The following is a 20,557-nucleotide window of genomic DNA, read 5'->3' as shown; positions in this document are numbered from 1 at the left end:
CGTTCTCGATGCCGGCTTCCGGCAAGCTTTTTGCCAGGAAGGCTTTTATCTTCGGCAGAGAACTTTGACATTCTCGATGCCGGCTTCCGGCAAGCTTGTTGCTAGGAAGGCTTTTATCTTCAGCAGAGAACTTTGACGTTCTCGATGCCGGCTTCCGGCAAGGTTGTTGCCAGGAAGGCTTTTATCTTCGGCAGAGAACTTTGACGTTCTCGATGCCGGCTTTCGGCAAGCTTGTTGCCAGGAAGACTTTTGGCGAAGAACTTCGTTGTTCTTGACACCGGCCCCCGGCAAGATCGTTGCCGTAAAGGCTTATGGCGAAGAACTTCGTCGTTCTTGGCGCCGGCTCCCGACAAGATCGTTGCCGGAAAGGCTTATGGCGAAGAACTTCGTCGTTCTTGACGCCGGCTCCCGGCAAGATCGTTGCCGGAAAGGCTTATGGCGAAGAACCGCGTCGTTCTTGACGCCGGCTTCCGGCAAAATCGTTGCCGGAAAGGCTTATGGCGAAGAACTTCGTCGTTCTTGACGCCGAAAAGATTGGCCCTAAGGGCGTTGCCAGCCCCCGGGCCATAACTGCGTTCAAACATAGCAAGTGATTAGCATCCGAAGTGCACTCAACTTGCTTGCGAATTTTGACTTTTGCTGTATATTCCCTATGCCTGCTGGAATGCTTTCCGGTGCGTACGATCCAGCCAGTAGCGCTTGAGGGAACGGGCCCTTAGCGGCTATTCGGGAACAACGCCTCCCGGAAAGGTTTACCTTCTTGGTTCTAGCGCAACCGCACAAGTTGCCGAGCGGACTCGAGGCAACATGGAGCGCAACTAGCCCCGAGAAGGCTCCTCGGCATACAGGTCTATGCAGAAATCTCAAATAAATAGCGCATGCTATCTTCCTGTTCAACCCCTCTTTGTACGTCCACCATACGCTTTCTAGGGAAACTTGCCGGTGCAGGCACCCTTGCCGCGAGCACCGAGTGTGGAACTTCAGCAGCCTGCTGGCGGGGTCGCTACCAACAAGCAATCTTGTCGCAACTAGTTGCAGCTCGCTTAAGTTGTTGAGCGGACTTGAAACAAAGTAAGGGCGCTAGCGTCTCACTTAAGTTGCTGAGCGGACTCGAAGCAAAGTAAGGGCGCTAGCAGCTCACTTAAGTTGTTGAGCGGACTCGAAACAGAGTAAGGGCGCAACTAGCTACGAGTTGATTCCTCTGCGCACAGGTTTTCCATACAAAGAACAAGATCTCCGAGGCGGATAACCTTATACAGAAAGGAAATATCTAAAATCTCGCACGACTTAGCTTTTTATGTTGCTGCACTGGCGTCGTTCTTTTGCTCGCCCGCTCCTTGGGAGCCATGACGATGAAGATTTAGCTTGCGTGCACGCTGGATCGGGTTCGCACAATCTCGATGCCCCCTACCTGGCGCGCCAGAGATGTCGGGGGGGTGCTGATTCCACCAACACCTATGGGGACAGGGCCCCTTTCGGTTTGGTGGGAGGCGGAGAGCGCACAAAGAGCGGATCGAGGCGGTGCACGCGGGGGGATTTTACCCAGCTTCGGGCCGCACGGATGCGTAAAACCCTACTGCTGCTTGTTTGTGTGTATTGAATCTTTGCTCAGGAGCGATCGACGCTACCAGACTGAGCAAGGGAGTGCTTCTGGTGTTTTGAATGGGCCGAACTGGCCCCTTTCCCCCTCTACGTTGTGCTTGGGCCTCCTTTTATACTTTCAAGGGGTTACCCACAGGTATCAACGTAGACTAAAAGGGTAGAAATGGAAAAGGATGCGGTAGGTGCAGCTACCGCTACTGTGGATACAGTGCACCCTACCTAACTCTGACGGCAGGGGACAAGGTCATTAAATGCCTGTCTGAGTCTCCTAAACAGTGCAAAAGGTGACCGTTAGGAGCGCCACCATTTGCCACGATGGGCTTCTCTTCATCTCCGCTTGCCACCACGTACCCCTAGCTGCACGGCCTCCTGCCACGTGTGCTTGGGAGAGTCCCAAAGCGACACGTTAGCAGGTGTGCTGGAGCGCGGGCACGAAGTGGGGGTTTCCCGCAGCAAGCTCCTTGCCGCGGCCGTCGTCTTGTCGCGTCCGGAAGCTTGTCGCTCGCTGGATCTTGCCGGGACGCAGGGCGCGTCGCGGCAAGCTTTCTTGCCGGGGCCTTGGTTGGCCTTCCCGGCAAGCTCCTCTTGCCGGATCCTTGGTTGGCCTTCCCGGCAAGCTCCTCTTTCCGGGGTCTTGGTTTGAGTACTTTGTTCTTGAATGGTCTTCAAGGGAACCGCGGAGGGTCTTGGCGGTCACCCGGCAAGCCTTGCCGCGGGGAGCTGCAACTGCCCGTGCACAAGTTCGGGGTGCTAGGGTACCCCTACTCTAGTACACCGACACCATGTGTAGGGCAATTACGTATCATTAATTTCATCCTCTCCCAAGCTTGTGCAACATGTTCATGATCAGGTTGTTTAAAATTCATAATATCGTTTATAAGAGTGATGATCTTAGCGGGAGGAAAATACTTAGAGATAAAGGCATCTTTGCACTTATTCCATGAACCGATACTATTTTTAGGCAAAGACGAAAATCAAGTTTTAGCACGATCTCTAAGAGAAAACAGGAATAGCTTTAGTTTAACAATAGCATTATCCACATCTTTCTTCTTTTGCATATCACACAAATCAACAAAGTTGTTTAGATGGGTAGCCGCATCTTCACTAGGAAGGCCAGAAAACGGATCTTTCATGACAAGATTCAGCAAAGCAACATTACTTTCACAAGATTCAACATCGATAAGAGGAGCAATCGGAGTGCTAGTAAAATCATTATTATTCGTATTGGAAAAATCACACAATTTAGTATTATCTTGAGCCATCGTGACAAGCAAGCAATCCAACACACAAGCAAACAAGAAACAAGCAAAAAGAGGCGAACTGGAGAAGAGAAGGGGAACGGAAAAAGAGGGCGAATAAAATGGCAAGGGTGAAGTGGGAGAGAGGAAAATGAGAGGCAAATGGCAAATAATGTAATGCGAGGTATAAGAGTTTGTGATGGGTACTTGGTATGTCTTGACTTGTGCGTAGACTCCCCGGCAACGGCACCAGAAATCCTTCTTGGTACCTCTTGAGCACTACGTTGGTTTTCCCTTGAAGAGCAATGGGTGATGCAGCAAAGTAGCGTAAGTATTTCCCTTAGTTTTTGAGAACCAAGGTATCAATCCAGTAGGAGGCCACACGCAAGTCCCTCGTACCTACACAAACAAATAAGAACCTCACAACCAACGCGATAAATGGGTTGTCAAGCCCTTCACGGCCACTTACGAGAGTGAGATCTGATAGAGATAATAATAATAAGATAAGTATTTTTGGTATTTTTATGATATAGATTGAAAGTAAAGATTGCAAAATAAAATAGATTGGAAACTTATATGATGGAAAATAGACCCGGGGACCATACGTTTCACTAGTGGCTTCTCACAAGATAGCATAAGTATTACGGTGGGTGAACAAATTACTGTCGAGCAATTGATAGAAAAGCGAATAATTATGAGAATATCTAGGCATGATCATGTATATAGGCATCACGTCCGTGACAAGTACTATTACTCCACACATCGACCGATATCTAGCATGCATCCAGAGTATTAAGTTCATAATAACAGAGTAATGCATTAGGTAAGATGATATGATGTAGAGGGCTATACTCAAGCAATATGATATAAACCCCATCTTTTTATCCTCGATGGCAACAATACAATACATGTCGTTTCCCTTTTTGTCACTGGGATCGAGCATCGCAAGATTTAACCCAAAGCTAAGCACTTATCCCATTGCAAGAAAGATCAATCTAGTAGGCCAAACCAAATTGATAATTCGAAGAGCCTTACAAGGATAACCAATCATGCATAAAAGATTTCAGAGAAGAATCAAATATTGTTCATAGATAGACTTGATCATAAACCCACAATTCATCGGATCTCGACAAACACATGACAAAAAGAGTTACATCGAATAGATCTCCAAGAAGATCGAGGAGAACTTCGTATTGAGATTCAAAGAGAGAGAAGAAGCCATCTAGCTAACAACTATGGACCCGAAGGTCTGAAGTAAACTACTCACACATCATCGTATGGGCCATGGAGTTGATGTAGAGGCCCTCCGTGATCATTGCCCCCTCCGGCGGAGCTCCGGAAAAGGCCCCAAGATAGGATATCTTGGGTAAAGAAGGTTGTGGCAGTGGAAATATGGTTTTGTGGTGCTCCTCGATGTTTTTCAGGGTATATGAGTATATATAGGAGGAAGAAGCAGGTCGGTTGAGCCACAAGGGGCCCACGAGGGGGAGGGTGCGCCCAGGGGGTAGGCGCGCCCCCTGCCTCGTGGACACCTCGTTCGTTTCTTGACGTCCACTCCAAGTCCTCTATATCACGTTTCTTCCAAAAATCACGTTTCCGAAGGTTTCATTCCGTTTGGATTCCGTTTGATATTCCTTTTCTGTGAAACACTGAAATAGGAAAAAACAGCAATTTGCACTGGGCCTTGGATTAATAGGTTAGTCCCAAAAATAATATAAAAGTTTAAAATAAAGCCCATTAACATCCAAAATAGATAATACAATAGCATGGAACAATAAAAAATTATAGATATGTTGGAGACGTATCAAAGTACGAGGGAAGAATAGCCTCCTGAGGAGAGGTGTTCTTGAGCTCGATGAGCTTGTGTGGTTGCCTTGGTGCAATGGATCCAGTCTGAGATGAGTCCTCCCTCCTAAGGTGGTGGATAGTCCTATTTGTAGAGGCTCGGGTCCTGTTCCCAAATATTAGATGGGATGGGATCCCACAATGGCCAATTTGAAGGGGGACAACTAGTACAAGTTATCTTGAATCCATGATGACCTCCGTCCTGACGTCCTGCTGGTCTTGGTGGTGACACTGTCATGGGCTCCATGATGAGCTCCATCCTGACGTCCTGCTGGTCTTGGTCTCGTTGCACTGATATGGAAACCTTTGCCTGATGCCTCGGGACTCCTCGCCTGCGCCTGCCTCTTTAGCACCAAAGAGGCAACCAGTACTCTGCGTGCGTTCGCACTCGCTTGGCGCCCGCCTGGCCTTGGTCGTCATGGCTCACGTCACAGGAACCTCACGAGGTGCCCCTCGTCTTGATCTCTTCTCTCCTCGCAAGCCAGCCTAGTGAGGCTGCCCCTGAGGAGGTCTTGTGTCGTCCACCTCGTGAGGCTTGGCCACTCGCGAGGTTCTTGAGTATTTGTTGACAAAGATGGGCCATACCAGGTCCAAACTTCCCTAATAGCCTGTGGCCTCGAACGACGCGTGGAGACTGACGGGACGTGGGCGCCTCCACTTCCCCATGCAGCCTCGATTTCCGCCTGGCTAGGCAACCATTGTCGTCTTCGTAGCGCCGCCTCCTTTACAGGCAGCACTCTCCGCCGCTCCCTCATCTTCTGGAAGGCAACGGATCTCTTCCCCCAGTCCAATCTGACACCAACTCGCCCCGCCTCCATGGCACCAATCCGGAAGAAGAAGGGAAGGAAGGAGTCCCTTACGTCGCCCCCCACGATGCCGGTCTTCGAGCCCGCAATAGAGCGGTCGGTGGTGCTCAACCAAGAGGCGATGGGCAAGGTGACCCTGGCGCTTGCCGCTGGTTTCAATGAGTGGGGGCGATGGTGGCCTGACCTGCTTCCCGCGCCAAAGTGGTCAGGTGTCACACCCTAGCTAGTTCAAGCATTAGAGTGTGCATCATGTTTAAATTCCTCTTAAATTTGAAATGGGGAAGACAAAACCCCCAGCACCCCCCTGGAACAACTAGGGTTTACTAAAAAAACTTTTACAATGAACCTGAAATGCCCTTCTAAAAAGCCCACCCTTTTTGTTTTGGGTTAAAACCTTTGACAAAAATGGTGCGCATTTTTCTAGGACATCTAAGTTCATTGGATTAATCCTTATGGTATTTGCATTTGGGCATTTAAATACTGTAAAATATTTTAAATGCTGAAATAATCATAAACTAAAATGTTTGCGGTTGGATATATTCTAAGCAGTAGCCATGATTAATTTTATGATTTATGGAAATGCCCTGGCATTTTTATTAAAGCCCTGAAGCTACAGAAATAATAGAATAAATAAGAAAACAGAAAAAAAAGAGAGAAACTTACCTGGCGCAGCCCAGCTAACTCACCAGCCGGCCCACCTGGCGGCCCAGCACTGTGCTGGCCCGCGCCAGCCAGCGGCTTCTTCCCTGCCAGGCAGGCAGGGAGGTAACGCCGGCGTGCCCGAGCTCGCCACGGCGTCACCTGCTTGCCGCCCGCGCCCCTAGACGCCTGGACGCCTCCACGTCGCACCACGAAGCCCTTGGACACGCCATTCCCCCCTCTGTCTCTCTCCCTTCGCCGTTCCCCACCATGGCCGACGCTCCTGTCGCTGCACCATCGTCGTAGCCGCGCCCTCCGTCGTCCTCATGCCACGCCATCGTGTCATTGAGCTCCGCCATCATAGACTACATCGAGTAGGCCGAGCCCCGAGTGCTCGCTCGCCCCGGAGACACTGCACCGAGCTCGTCCTCAACTCCGGCCACCGGAGATCCCTTTCACCGCCCCCGCCGCATCAGCTCATCCCCGACCTCTCTGACTGCCTCGACGAGACCCCCATGAGCTCAGCCACCTCCCACCCTCTCTGTTCTCCCTCTCAAGCCCCATAGGGACTGCATGTAGATCACCCACACGCACCACCACGGAGCTCGTCGCCGACGAGACTCCGGGCACCCAATGGCCAGACCACCCTATCCACTAGTCTTACTGCACCTCCAGGAGCTCAATGCACCAAACCTCGCGCCTCCCCGTGCCCCCTAGCGACTAGTTCATCCTCACCCAAGCTCCGGCCGCCGCCAAACTCGTCGCCGGTGACGTTTCCGGCCACCCCATCTCCACCCACTACCACCACTCGATGTGGTTTCCTCCCCGCATCATGCAGATAGTCTCCGCCGCCCTTTTGGTCGCCGGAGTGCAAATCCCGCGTTGCTCCACCGCGTCTGGCCTCGCCGGCGGCTAGACGCCGGCAAGTTGACCCTGTTTGACCCCCGTGTGGGCCCAGGTTAACTCCCCTCCTGAGTCTATGGCAGGTGGGGCCGGCCTACTAATTAGTTTAGGATTAGTTTTAACTAAATTTAATTAGTTCAGTCACTGACATGTGGGCCCAGGCCCCACTGACAGTTAATTAGAGTTAATTTAATTCTGTTAATTAGCTGAGTCACTGATAGACAGGGCCCACCAGTCAGGTTTGACCTGGCCGACCCAGTTGACCGCTCACGTCACACCTATGTCATGCTGACGCATTAATTCAATTACTGGATTTATTCTTAAATAGGAAATTCCATAAAATAGCCAAAACTTCTAAAAATCATAGAAAATCAACCATAGCTCCAAATGCAAAGATTTATATATGAAAAATGATCAGAAAAATTCAATCTATCCATCTGGAATGGTTTCATGCATGACAAAACAAGTTAACCTTGCTGTTTAAGAAGAATAAGGTAATGCACTAATAAGGCCATGTTAAAAGAGCTAACATTTGAATCTTTGATTCAAATGAGTTCATTCCATCCTGTTTTAGCTTGCATTAGGCCAAGACACATTCATTTTGCCATGTCATAGCATGCATCATATTGTTGCATATTGTCATGTGTTGATTATGTTCGGTGTGTCTTTCGTGGTAGGTTCTGCCTCCGAGGATAACCCTGAGTATCCGTCTGAAGGGCGGTACCCTACTACCACTACAACAGGCAAGCAACCCATTGATCATTCCGATACAAACCCATGTTCTCGCTTCTGCTCTTGTTTACTGCATTAAGACAACGCAATTCAAACTGCTGTGTGCTACGGTAGTTGAACCCTTATCCTCTACATGACCTGTCATTGCCACAGTAATTAGATGAAACCCACTAGCATGTGTAGGAGTAGATTGAGCCATGTATGTGTTTCCTACCTTGCTATGCCTGCTATGCTTAGAGTTGTGTCAGGTCTGGTTCATCTGGGTGATGGGCTAGAGTGAAATGATTATGTCGGTAATATGAGGGATGTGTTGAACATGTGTTGGTAAAGGTATCGATGAGAGGCCATGTAGGAGTACATGGTGGGTTGTTTCATTGAGGCCGTCCATAAGAACTGAGATCTGTAAGCGTGATTTAAGATTCAGCTACTACCACACATTGGGCCCTGAAATATGACCCCGCTCGACTTACTGACCTCTCTCGCCCTTTGTCCAGGAGTTGCAACTAGTTTCTGGTGTTTGTAGGTTATGTGTTCGCGGCCGTGCATAGCGCTGACCCTAGGGGTGGGCTATGATGCGGTAGATACACTGTGGCCGGGTATGCCGGGCGCCCGTTTGGCGTCTCGGGACCCTATACACATCGTTTGGGGCCGTTGAGGACAGCCCGGCCGGATTTCCTTGCGGATGGAACCAGAATAGGCGATAAACCTGGACTAGAGACTTGTGCCATTAGTCAGGTCGTGGTCTACACACACGTCGGTTTTCGCTTGAAGTCTGCCGAGCACATGTCGTGTGCAGACGCTAAGTGGTGGAAACATGTGTGACGAAGTACACCCCTGCAGGGTATAAACTACTCGAATAGCCGCGTCCGCGGTAAAGGACTACTTGGTTGCCTATACAGTTCATAGACAAGTTAATTGTTACTACTAAAAGACTCAAGATAAGTGTGAGTACCGAGGATGGCCCTCTCGTAGGATGACGAGGGAGGATCCCCGGTGGAGTATTGTGTTGGTGAGTAGTGGACTCGTGTGCGAAAACTATTTTACTAGTGGAGCTCCGTAGGATAGCTTAGCCATGAGTCAAAGCTGGCTTGCTACAATAACCCCACCACCTTCTTGAGAATGAGCATGTATAGTAGGTTATGTTGTAAGACTTGCTGAGTACCTTTGTACTCATGTTTGCTTAATTACTGTTTTCAGACGACAACACCGCCCCCTCCAATGGGTTCTACGTAGACCTCGATGTCGACGAGTGACTAGCCACCCAGGTGGTAATCCTGGCCATGGAGGGCCCTATGTAGCTAGACAGGCTTCGGAAGCCTTCTTGCTTTCTAGTGTCTGTACTCAGACTATTTACTTCCGCTTGTGCTTGTATGCTTGTATGATTTGAGTATTGGGTCATGTGACCCTTACCTGTATGAACTTGTTATGTATGGCTCTCTGGAGCCTTTAAATAAAGTACTTGAGTTGTAGAGTTTTGTTGTGATGCCATGTTGTATGTACTCATATCGGGCATATTGTGTGTATGATCGAAATGCTTGGTATGAGTGGGATCCGACAATCTAGTTGTTTATCCTTGGCAGCCTTTCTTATGGGGAAATGTAGTCTAGTGTTCCTCAAGCCATAGTAGTCCGCTATAGCCCGGTTCACCGGAGTCCTGCTAGCCCAGCACTACTGCTCAGGACACTTGACTGGCCGGCATGTGTTTCACTTCGTTCCTATGTCTGTCCCTACGGGGAAATGTCACACGGTGACATCCGGAGTCCTCCCTAGCCTGCTACAGCCCGGGTTCCCCGGAGTCCTGTTAGCCCAATGCTACAGCCCGGATTCACTCGCTGATGACCGACATGCTCGATGTGATTCATGTATGCCTGTCTCCATAGGTCTGTACCACTTTTGGTTCACGACTAGCCATGTCGGCCCGGGTTCTCTGTCATATGGATGCTAGCGACACTACCATATACGTGTGCCAAAAGGCGTAAACGGTCCCGGGCCATGGTAAGGCGACACCCGTGGGATACCGTGCATGAGGCCGCAATGTGATATGAGGTGTTACCGGCTAGATCTGTGACTTGGAATCAGGGTCCTGACAGCGTTGGCATCAGAGCCGGACCGGCTGTAGGTTCGTTGAGCCAAACTGGTCGATGTCGAGTCTAGAAATGCTTTAGTTATATGTAGGGGAATTGATTGTGGGAGGGAACGTAAGGCTCTTTTACTCCTTTACCTTATGCCCTCTGATCTGAGTAATTCTCTTCTTATTCAACGTGGGTTAAGGACTAGGCTCTCTCCTTCTATCAGGTTCACGTGTTACTAATCCGTAATAGCTTATAGGATTGTTGTTACAAGCCTCAGTACAGTTTCTACTACTTTTAGTATGTTGCCAGTTGAATCAGAATCTTGATATGATGTTGTTAAGTGGTATTGCAAACTGTTGTGGATGTCTCAAATCTCTTTCTGAGCATTTAGAGCTGTTATGCTGTCCAATTTTCCCTAGAAATTCTAATGTCTTTGCATTGTGGTTGTGCTTTCAGATGGCCACTCGTGCTCAAAACCAAGTGGTTCGCCTGACCCGGTGCCTTGATGTTCCCGGTTATACTGCTATGTTAGCCCGGGTAATGATCGAGACGGGTTACCATTGGTATCCCGAATACACTGTCGAAGAGCAGTTCCGAGACTTTAATCAAAGCCAATATTTCTGCACCGTCAGGATATTTCCTTCTTATCCTGGATCTACCGAGCCCCTCCACTGTTCCTATGGACTCGGGGTTACTATTGAGATGGCTGTGCAGGATGCTGCCTATTCCATGATGACCATCATGCGAGTCCGGACTGGCCTGCTTCGGAACACTGACTTGCATTACATGCCAGCTTCACTTCCGGGAGTGCAAGGGTATCTTCAGGCTATCTATGCTGACTCCACTCAGGAGGACTCATTAACTCGTACCACTACCGAGATGCTCGAAGATAAGGACCGAGAGAATCGGGCCTTGAGGCAGGAGCTTTTCAACACCCGTGCTGATCATTGGGCCACATTGACTCGGTTTGCACCTGCGGTGCAAGCTGGATGTATGGATACAAGGGATCTGTATCCTGTGAGATCTGCTCTGCCAGACATGGTGGATTGGCGTGATGTGGGAGGCATCACCCCTCCCCGTGGTCCCCGCAGGCCACCGTTTGTTAGTCCAAGACCTCATACTAGTCCCTTTGGTCCACAAGCTCCTCAGGACCGTCTGTTCCCGGATGATCACGTTGAACTTCCAGGCTATGGAGGTGACTTCTATGAGGACTACTACGGAGCTGTCTGAGTTAGTAGTAGTATCACTAGTATTGTAATAGTTGTATCTCCACTGTCCTGCGTGACTTGTGGAATATGACTTTGTGTGTAATCAACTCCGGAGGTGTAGACAAATAATGTATAGGAGCTTGGAATGCCTCCGATGAGATGTAACATCTTTCATCATAGTTGTACTATAGCCTGGGCTTGTACTAAACTATGTATGGTGTGTATGACCGTTGGTATATATATTGCAGTTCTATATTACCATGACATACGGATGAACATCTCTGCATTCCGTGTTATCCATTACATTCTGCACTTCCTTGCTAAGTTTGAGCCATCCTTATCTAAACCGTTGTCTTGTTTTCCCCTAGGATGGTCAACACCCGCAGCAACCCTGCTGCCCTGGAGAAGTGGGAAGCCAGTGCAGCTAGGAGTGAAAATCTGCCTCACCCGCCTTCTCTGGCCGAAGTGATGCTGGAGGCGGAAAGAAACAAGCGTGAGACTAACCGCTTACTGGAGCGGATTGAGTAGAACACTGCACGCCATCCGCTAAATGACTTGGTGTTAATCAATGACTTTATCAAGCTGTACCCACCAAAGTTTAACCATTCCGTCGAGTCCCTCGACGCGGATGACTGGCTTTGCAGCATCACCCACAAGCTACGTTCTGCCAACGTAGCCGAAGCTGATAAGGTTACTTACGCTGGCTACCATCTCGAAGGCCCTGCTAGCCTCTGGTGGGAGAATTTTGAAGCTATGCGCCCGGTCGGCCAAATCACTACTTGGGCTGAATTCCGTGAGGCTTTCCGTGAGCATCACATTCTGGAAGGTCTCATAGATCACAAGAGGGAGGAGTTCTGCAATTTCACCCAAGGAAGACTGACTTTGGATGCTTATAGTTGTGAATTTTGGAATCTAGCACATTATGCTCCTGAAGAAGTATCTACCGACGCTAAGAAGCAGGCAAGGTTCCGCAAGGGACTTAGCCCTGAGTAACAAGATAATTGAGTAAACTGACTATTGTACTCAACCACTGTCATGCTTCTCTGCTCGAGGTCATCAAACTCCCTTTTCTTGATCCTCATAATGCTTCTAGGAATGTGCGCCCCACGAAAACCTTCTTTAAATTCTTCCCAAGTGATGTTATTTTCATTGGGGTGCATGTGTAGGAAATTTTCCCACCATGATGCAGCTGCTCCAGTGAGGTAGTGAGGTGCATAAAGTACCTTCTCACGGTCCGAACATTGTGCAATAATTAACTTCCTTTCAATGTCTCGAAGCCAATCATCGGCCTCAAGAGGTCTATCAGTGTGAGAGAACGTTGGGGGACGTGTCTTTTGTAGTTCCGGCAATTTGGAATGCTGCTGATATGGTTCACGGTGATTTCCCATATTGATAATATGGTTCATCATTTCTTGATGCTGCTGCCGGCTTTGCTCATAAAGGCGGCATACTTGAGAAAATGCTGCTTCACTGCCTTGTTGACTTGACTGCCCCTGTGTGAAATTGCTACTTGTCTGGGTACCATGATTTTCTTCCGGCGGACTTGGCATGGAACGAGTCCAGGGACGAGGCATTTTCCACTCTGGTGTATTTTTGCAGAATTCATGAGAAAACTGAGTGGCAAAAATAAATAATTTTACAAAGGCAGATTTTTTTTCAAGAAAATACTTGATTGCGCATGGAGAAGGACTGCTCAGTACATATCTTACACGCAAGCCGTAATTATACAATACATCACTCAGGATGTGCGTACACATTCCTGACATGTTATTTAGGCTAGCGCACTTCTCTGAGTTCCTACATGATGCGCACACCAACTACTTCTCACCAAACCTATATACATATAAAAATATCATACAAGCTGGTACATCACATGGCTACTAGGCGTACTCAGTCGGAGATGGTAAAAACTTCCCTCGGCCTGCCGAGGGTAAGACCTAGTGATGCTGGAGACTCAACCTCCTCCTCACTAGTAGGCTCCAAGCGCGAAGTACTGGGTTGAGGAGCTGGTGCGGTTGCGGCAGGTGGTGCAGCACAGACTAGAGTAGGAGCAATGACTTGGTTAAACTCCTCAGTGGTAGGCAGGCGGCGAGTGGTGGCTAAGATGGCAGTTGTATAGGATGCTGAGGACGAGACGTAAGTCAGTGGTGGTGCTGTATGGAGGAGCTCCTTCCTGTTGGCGGAATAGCCCTGAATGAAGTCCATACGAGCAGCCACAAAGTTGTCCACGAGATTATCAAAAGCTGCCTCAAGAGCCTTGAGATACTCAACCAACATTTCAATAGCCTCATCTCTCTCCCCCCTAGCGCGAGCGAACGCATAGTGACATGTGTATGGCACGTGGCATGGGAGGTAGCGGTAGCGACGCGTCTTCATCAAAGGGAGGGCATCCCGGAGATGAGCTATCGCCTCACGGGAAGCCATCTGCATGCCATGCCTCTCCTTGGCATGGCCCTTCCCACAAATCGGAATCGGCGTGCCTTAGAACGTCCTCCCTTGAATTGCACCATGGCCTGGTGCATAGACACGTTGTTGCTGATCTTGTGCTGGTAGGGTGTGAACTCCGGACGAGTCGATGGCCCGATCGTGACCTTGGTGATGGAGATGAGAAGCTTGATAAACCCCTCAGGTACATTGGCAAACAGCTGTGACTCACAGTCACTGCCAGCCATCTACAAAAGTAGACAAAATTTCAGATAGTCAATTCATAAATTTATGATGACTAACAGAAAATTGCTAAATTGCAAAATGTTAAAATAGCACTTATTACGCTAATAACTTATTAGTGATCGCACATAGTGGCTTCCTACAGTCAGCCTGGCTCTGATACCAAGGTTATTAGGACCGGTTTTCCAATAAAACATTTATTAAAAAATGACCATTATATCAGACCAGTATAGAAGAATCCTCCTTACTGGTAGACAAATCCTTGATACAAAAATCCAAAAGTACTAAATATTATATAAGGTTGAGCTGAGGCTACTCAACAATTTTATTACAAGCACGCCGATATTATACATAAAGGTGGATATGACACAAAGGGTATGGAGGCATAACTACTGACTCTTGATAAAAGTGGTGGTGGATATGTCACAGTGAGGTGGGTGACATGACTCCAAAATCTTACAGCTCATCAAGCGCTTGAGTGAGGCTTGATGATTTTATTAGGGTAGCGGAAGCGTATATAATACAAGTGACCAACTCCAGGATCGCACGGGACTGACTGGGTCTCCTCTACGCGTCGGACTCGCTATCGTACTCTTCATCCATAAGATTGCCTTCGTCAACATCTGGCCAAATCAACAAGCTAGGTGAGTACTTTGAATGTACTCGCAAGACAGTTTGGACATAAGATATAACAAATGTAAACATGATGCACATGAGCAGATTAGTAATGCACACTCAGGTAATAAATTTGCACTGCATGATAAATGAAAGGGAGTCAGGCGGTAGTCCTCCCGAAATCCCAATAAAATAGCTGAAGACCGATCGGGTGTCTGAAGCGACGCCTCGAAAGGAAAGATAAATAAACATGCCGCAGTCGGGCGTCAGGGCAACACCACATAAAGGGCTTATATTGAAACGTAAATGGCAGTACGTGCCACAGTCGGACGTCTAAGCGACATCTCGAAAAGGGCTCATAATGAAAGTAAATAAAAGGGATGCCACAGTCGGACATCTGAGCGACATCACATAAAGGGCTAATATCAAAACTAAATAACAAGAATGCCACAGTCGGACATCTAAGCAACATCACATAAAGGGCTTATATCAAAAGTAAATAACAAGAATGCGATAGTCGGACGTCTGAGCGACATCACATAAAGGCCTTATATCCGAAAGTGAATAACAAGAATGCCACAGTCGGATGTCTAGGTGACATCACATAAAGGGCTTATATCCAAAAGTAAGTAACAAGAATGCCACAGTTGGACGTCTGGGCGACATCACATAAAGGGCTTATATCCAAAAGTAAGTAACAAGAATGCCACAGTCGGACGTCTGAGCGACATCACATAAAGGGCTTATATTTCATCATTCGAATTCAAGTAGTTAATGAAGGTAAATCATCCCAAGGAGTACTCAGTACACAATAATAAACCGGTTAGTCCATTCACAGGAATAACATTCAGCCGGGTTTACCACTCTTAGTTTCATGTTTATTCTCCGGAGACTGTCATTGAGACTGACATTGAGACTGACACTTATATGTTCATCAAAGTCCTTGATCATGGACATGGTTACTCGAATGGTTTTGCCTCTACAGAGTTTGTACTCTTTAACCACAGCCAACGGATTTTAGTAGTCACAAAGGACTAGTTCTGTTTGCGGTATTTTAGAGGAAACACATCTAACCAGTACACACCCATTCCACATTCTGCTGCCAGGAATCACCCTAGGCAACATTCAAGAAAAACTCTAAGACGGGGAGGCTACAACCTCGAATAGCATGGGATCAAATTTATATCGCGCGCTCTAAGGGGTGCCCCCCTCTCGGTCCCAACCGGAAACACCCGTGCCCCCTGACTGGATGAAGGGCTTTAATCCAGGGCCATGGAACCCTCATCATGGCCCCTCTATTTGGTGTGTACAAGGAAAGAGGTTTGAAATTACTAAACTGTATTCTTTGTAGAAAACATGTGGTTGCACGGAAGGGGACGAACGGGAACAAGACTTGATCCACGTTAATACTAGAGTTAAACAGTTGATATAAAACTGGCATGCTTCAACAATACGAGCTTGCAACCTATCATGCCACCACATGATCAAGTTATATCACCATCATGAGAACGCATCAATATTGAAGCTCACTCGCAGCCTACTTTGGATGAAATATAACCTTCACAAATGCTCATATAAACATGCCATGCAGAAACCACTCAATCAAACATGAAAAACACTCATCATATCAAAGGTTCAAACATGCTTTCCTGGTTCGGAGTAGTCGGAGTCTAGCTCGGGAAAGTTTGTGGCTCCGTCACCTCCTTTGGTATCTACGTTATAAAAGAAATCGGATACTAACGTAAATACCGTGCGTGCATAAAAATTGTTCCAAATATTTTTCAAATAAATATTATAAAAAACTAGATAGAAAAATAAAGATGATAGAAAAAGAATCAGCTCAAAATCATCTTTTGTTTAAAAGTTATAAAGGTTTTAGTCCAGGGACTGATCTCTGATGAAACAGAAACTTTCCAGGGGCTAGTTTAGAAAAACAAAAAACGTTTCGGTTAGAGATACGCCGACGCAAAGGGAAAACATACTTTGACTGAAGGCTCTTTCAGAAAACGTTTCGAATAAAAGAGGAGAGGCTGACAAGGGGGTCCCACCCGTCAGGTTTGAAATTCAGAACAGAGTCCAACCGGCGCCCGAGGCTCGCGGTGGTCGCCAGCGTCGATCCACGGCGAGGTAGGGGGAGTGGAAGGTACCTACTGACTCATGGAGTTCTCCCGCGTCTGTGGGTGATGGAGTTGGTCGTCAGCGAGCACCACGTCGATGGCGGCCTCCACTCCAGCGGACGGTGGTTCGGTCGAGGATGATTCCCTCCAAAGGGGGTTGTAAACTCCAAATTGAAGCGGGTCAGGGAAGCGGGTGCATGAGGAGGCTACTGGCACAGTTTGGGAGGCGGGGGTGCTCTCACCAGAGAGAATCTTGCCGGAGCTCGAAGCAGATCGGGGCGGCCGGAGTCAGGGAAGAAGGCTCTCCCGAGGCCTTCTAATGAGTGTGGCGAGGTTCTGAGGCGATGAGGGGAGGTGCTGGGTCGAGAACGATCTCGGGGCCTCTATTTATAGCTGGCCCGAGGCGGTTGCCGAGAATGGGATTTCTCCGGCGAGCGATTACAGTGAGGCAGCGATAGGGCTGTAGGTTTGGGTGATTGGGCAGCTTCGGATTGGTCCACTGGCCCCATTCAACGGCTAACCTGGTCGGATTTGGCCTGCTCCCGTGGTTTTGACGGAATGGAGCTCATGGGCTCGTCGGCAGCAAAGAGCGTGCTCTGCGCCTCTTAGGCCACGGCGACGATTTTGCACCGCGCACAGAGAAGAGGACGGCCATGCGGAGGCTCCTGGTGGTGTGGGCGGTGCTAGTCAGCGTCGTTCCATCTTAAGCCTCTCTAGCGGCCGCAGCGAACATTGTTGTCGCCGCTCACGGGGGGCGATGTACTCCTGCCAGCTCACCGCCGACGCTCGCACCCGTCCAGATGACCGTGCGGTGTGATGGATAAGAAGGAGGAACAAGTAGCATGGCACCACTTCAGTTACTGGCGAGATCGACATGAGGCTCTGAAGAAAACGACACTAACGACTGAAACTGAAACACTGAATTTGAACAGAAACAGTGCACACCAATTGTTCGACGAAATGTTTTGAGCATGTGGAAAAAATTTCTTGAGCTCAAACTTGGTGAGGTGATCTCTTGATGCATCTGGAGACTGCCTGAATTATCTCAGAATTTTAGCAAAAGAAAAAGAATGAATTTCACCAAAAATGGCAAATCTGGTCCAAACTTGCAGCAAGTAAATTTTGAAAATTTTGAACTGTGGACCAGCAGATCTTGATGGATCTAGGTTGAGGGTACTAAGGACTAGCAGAGTAGTTTATTTGGGACCAAGACTCAAAGGAAATCTGGTAGTTCCTTTGTAAACCACCAAAGTCCAAATAAATGACAGAAAATGATTTTGAGGTTAAAACAAATAGAAATAAAAATATAGGAGAAGTTGAACCTTGCTGGACTTGATGCTTGACTTGACCCAAAGTAGGGAGGTGGGTTTTGGAAGAAGATTTTATACATAGGCCATGGCAAGAGAGATATTTTTGAATGGGGAAGAATAAATCCATAATTTATTGGGATTCTTTTTAATAAAAAGGAATTGTAAAAACCTTCCAAAATTATTTGTGTTGAGCCCACACAAGATGAAAATCTCTTAAGACCAAAGATCAAGATTGGGAAGAACCCAAAAAAATACTTTTCACAAATGAATTTTTTTTTTGAGAAGGAGAGTCTTTTAAAAAAATTAAATAACCTCCTTCCAATTAAAAAAAGAATTTGATATAACCAAATCAAAAATTTTGGAGTGTTACATCCGCCCTCCTGAAGCCCTTGGTAGAGCAGCTGCTTCTTCTTCTTGGGGACAACCTCAGGAGGGTAGACGGCGCCTTCGTTATCTGGGTCTTCGGCGGCTACAGCCTGGCAAGCGCGCTCGAGAGAGCACACCGCGTCCCTTTCCTCGCTGGCGCCCGCGATGAGGCTGCAGCTTCCTGGCATCTTGAGGCCATTGTAGCCGTGATGAGTCACTGCAATAAACTTGGCCAGGGCTAGACACCCAATGATGGCATTGTATGGCAGGCAGATGTGGGCGACGTCGAAGTTGATGAGCTCGGTGCGGTAGTTATTGCGGGTGCCGAAGGTGACATGGAGGTGGACCTGCCCTATCAGGGTGGTGGTGCCGTCGGTCACTCCTGAGAATGGCTTGGTTGGTTGCAGCTGATCATACGGCACTTGGAGGTGGTCGAATGTTTCGAAGGAAAGGACATTGAGCCCTGCGCCGCCGTCGATCAGGGTCTTGGTGATGAGGACGTTGCTGATGATGGGTGAGCAGAGCATCAGTAGGGCACAGACAGTTGCTGCGCATTTGAGTTGGTCGGATGAGCTGAAGGTAATGGTGAACTTTGACCACCTGAGTGGGTGTGTGGCCTCGAGCTTCGGGAGGGCCGCTTTCACCTCGTGAGCAAACTTCTTGATGATGCGCTGAGAAGCTGGGGCTTGAGCACCTGTAACGCCCTCGATGCGGCTATATCTCCTATGTGTCGAAGCACGACTTAGAGGCATAACCGTATTGAAAGCAATGTCGCAAGTAATGTAATCTTCACAACAACCCATGTGAATAGATAATAGGGGAAAAAGGTACATAGTTGTCTTACACTCGCCACGTCACACAAAGTTATGAATAACATTACAATCATCCAATACACTCATGGTCCAACTACGGTACCATAATAAAAGATCAACCCCAACAAGCGACATGGTCCCAATCGCCCCAATTGGGAACCACTACTGATCATCAGGGAAAGACACATAGTAACGGCGCGAGTCTTCGTCGAACTCCCACTTGAGCTCAAGCGCATCATCTGGAACGGAATCATCGGTCCCTGCATCTGGTTTGGAAGTAATCTGTGAGTCACGGGGACTCAGCAATCTCGCACCCTCGCGATCAAGACTATTTAAGCTAATCGGTAAGGCAAGGTAATATGTGGAGCTGCAGCAAGAGACTAGCATATTTGGTGGCTAACCTGTTCGCAAAAGAGAGCGAGAAGATAAGGCAAAGCACGAACGAAGAACTATAGAACAACCTACGTCAAGCATTACTCCAACACCGTGTTCACTTCCCGGACTCCGCCGAGAAGAGACCATCACGGTTACACACGCAGTTGATTCATTTTAATTAAGTTAAGGTTCATGTTATCTACAACCGGACATTAACAAAATTCCCATCTGCCCATAACCGCGGGCACGACTTTCGAAAGTTCAAATCCATGCAGGGGAGTCCCAACTTAGACCATCACAAGCTCTCACGGTCAACGAAGGATAAACCTTCTCCCGAGACATTCCGATCAGACTCGGTATCCCGGTTCTACAAGACAACTTAGACAATGGTAAAACAAGCCCAGCAACACCGCCCGAATGTGCCGACAAATCCCAATAGGAGCTGCACATATCTCGTTCTCAGGGCACACTCAGATAGGTCAAGCTACGAGTAAAACCAACCCTCGAGTTTCCCCGAGGTGGCCCTGCAGTCTGCCCAGTTCGGACCAACACTGAGAGGAGCACTGGCCCAGGGGGGTTTAAATAAAGATGACCCTTGGGCTCCGGAAACTCAAGGGAAAAAGAGGCTAGGTGGAAAATGGTAAAACCAAGGTTGGGCATTGCTGGAGGAGTTTTATTCAAGGCGAACTATCAAGGGGTTCCCATTATCACCCAACCGCGTAAGGAACGCAAAATCCGGGAACATAACACCGATATGACGGAAACTAGGGCGGCAAGAGTGGAACAAATCACTAGGCAAAAGGCTGATCCTTCCACCCTTTACCAAGTATATAGACGCATTAAGATAACAAGATAATATAGTGATATCCCAACAATAAACAATGTTCCAACAAGGAACGATCTCCAATCTTCACCTACAACTAGCAATGCTATAAGAGGGGCTGAGCAAAGCGGTAACATAGCCAATCAATAGTTTGCTAGGACATGGTGGGTTAGAGGTTTGACATGGCAATTTGGGAGGCATGATAAGCAAGTGGTAGGCATCGTAGCATATGCATAGCAAAAGAGCGAGCATCTAGCAAGCAAAGATAGAAGTGATTTCGAGGGTATGATCATCTTGCCTGCAAAGTTGTTAGAGTTGACTCGATCCTCGTAAGCAAACTCAACGGGCTCCTCTTTAGTGAACTCGTCTCCCGGCTCTACCCAAACAAGACAAACAATCAAAAGGAACACAATCAACCACGTGCAAA

The sequence above is a fragment of the Triticum dicoccoides genome, chromosome 6A, assembly GCF_002162155.2.
Source record: "Triticum dicoccoides isolate Atlit2015 ecotype Zavitan chromosome 6A, WEW_v2.0, whole genome shotgun sequence".
Classification (NCBI taxonomy): Eukaryota; Viridiplantae; Streptophyta; class Magnoliopsida; order Poales; family Poaceae; genus Triticum; species Triticum dicoccoides.
The sequence above is the reverse complement of the archived record's forward strand: the minus strand, read 5'-3'. Positions refer to the sequence as shown.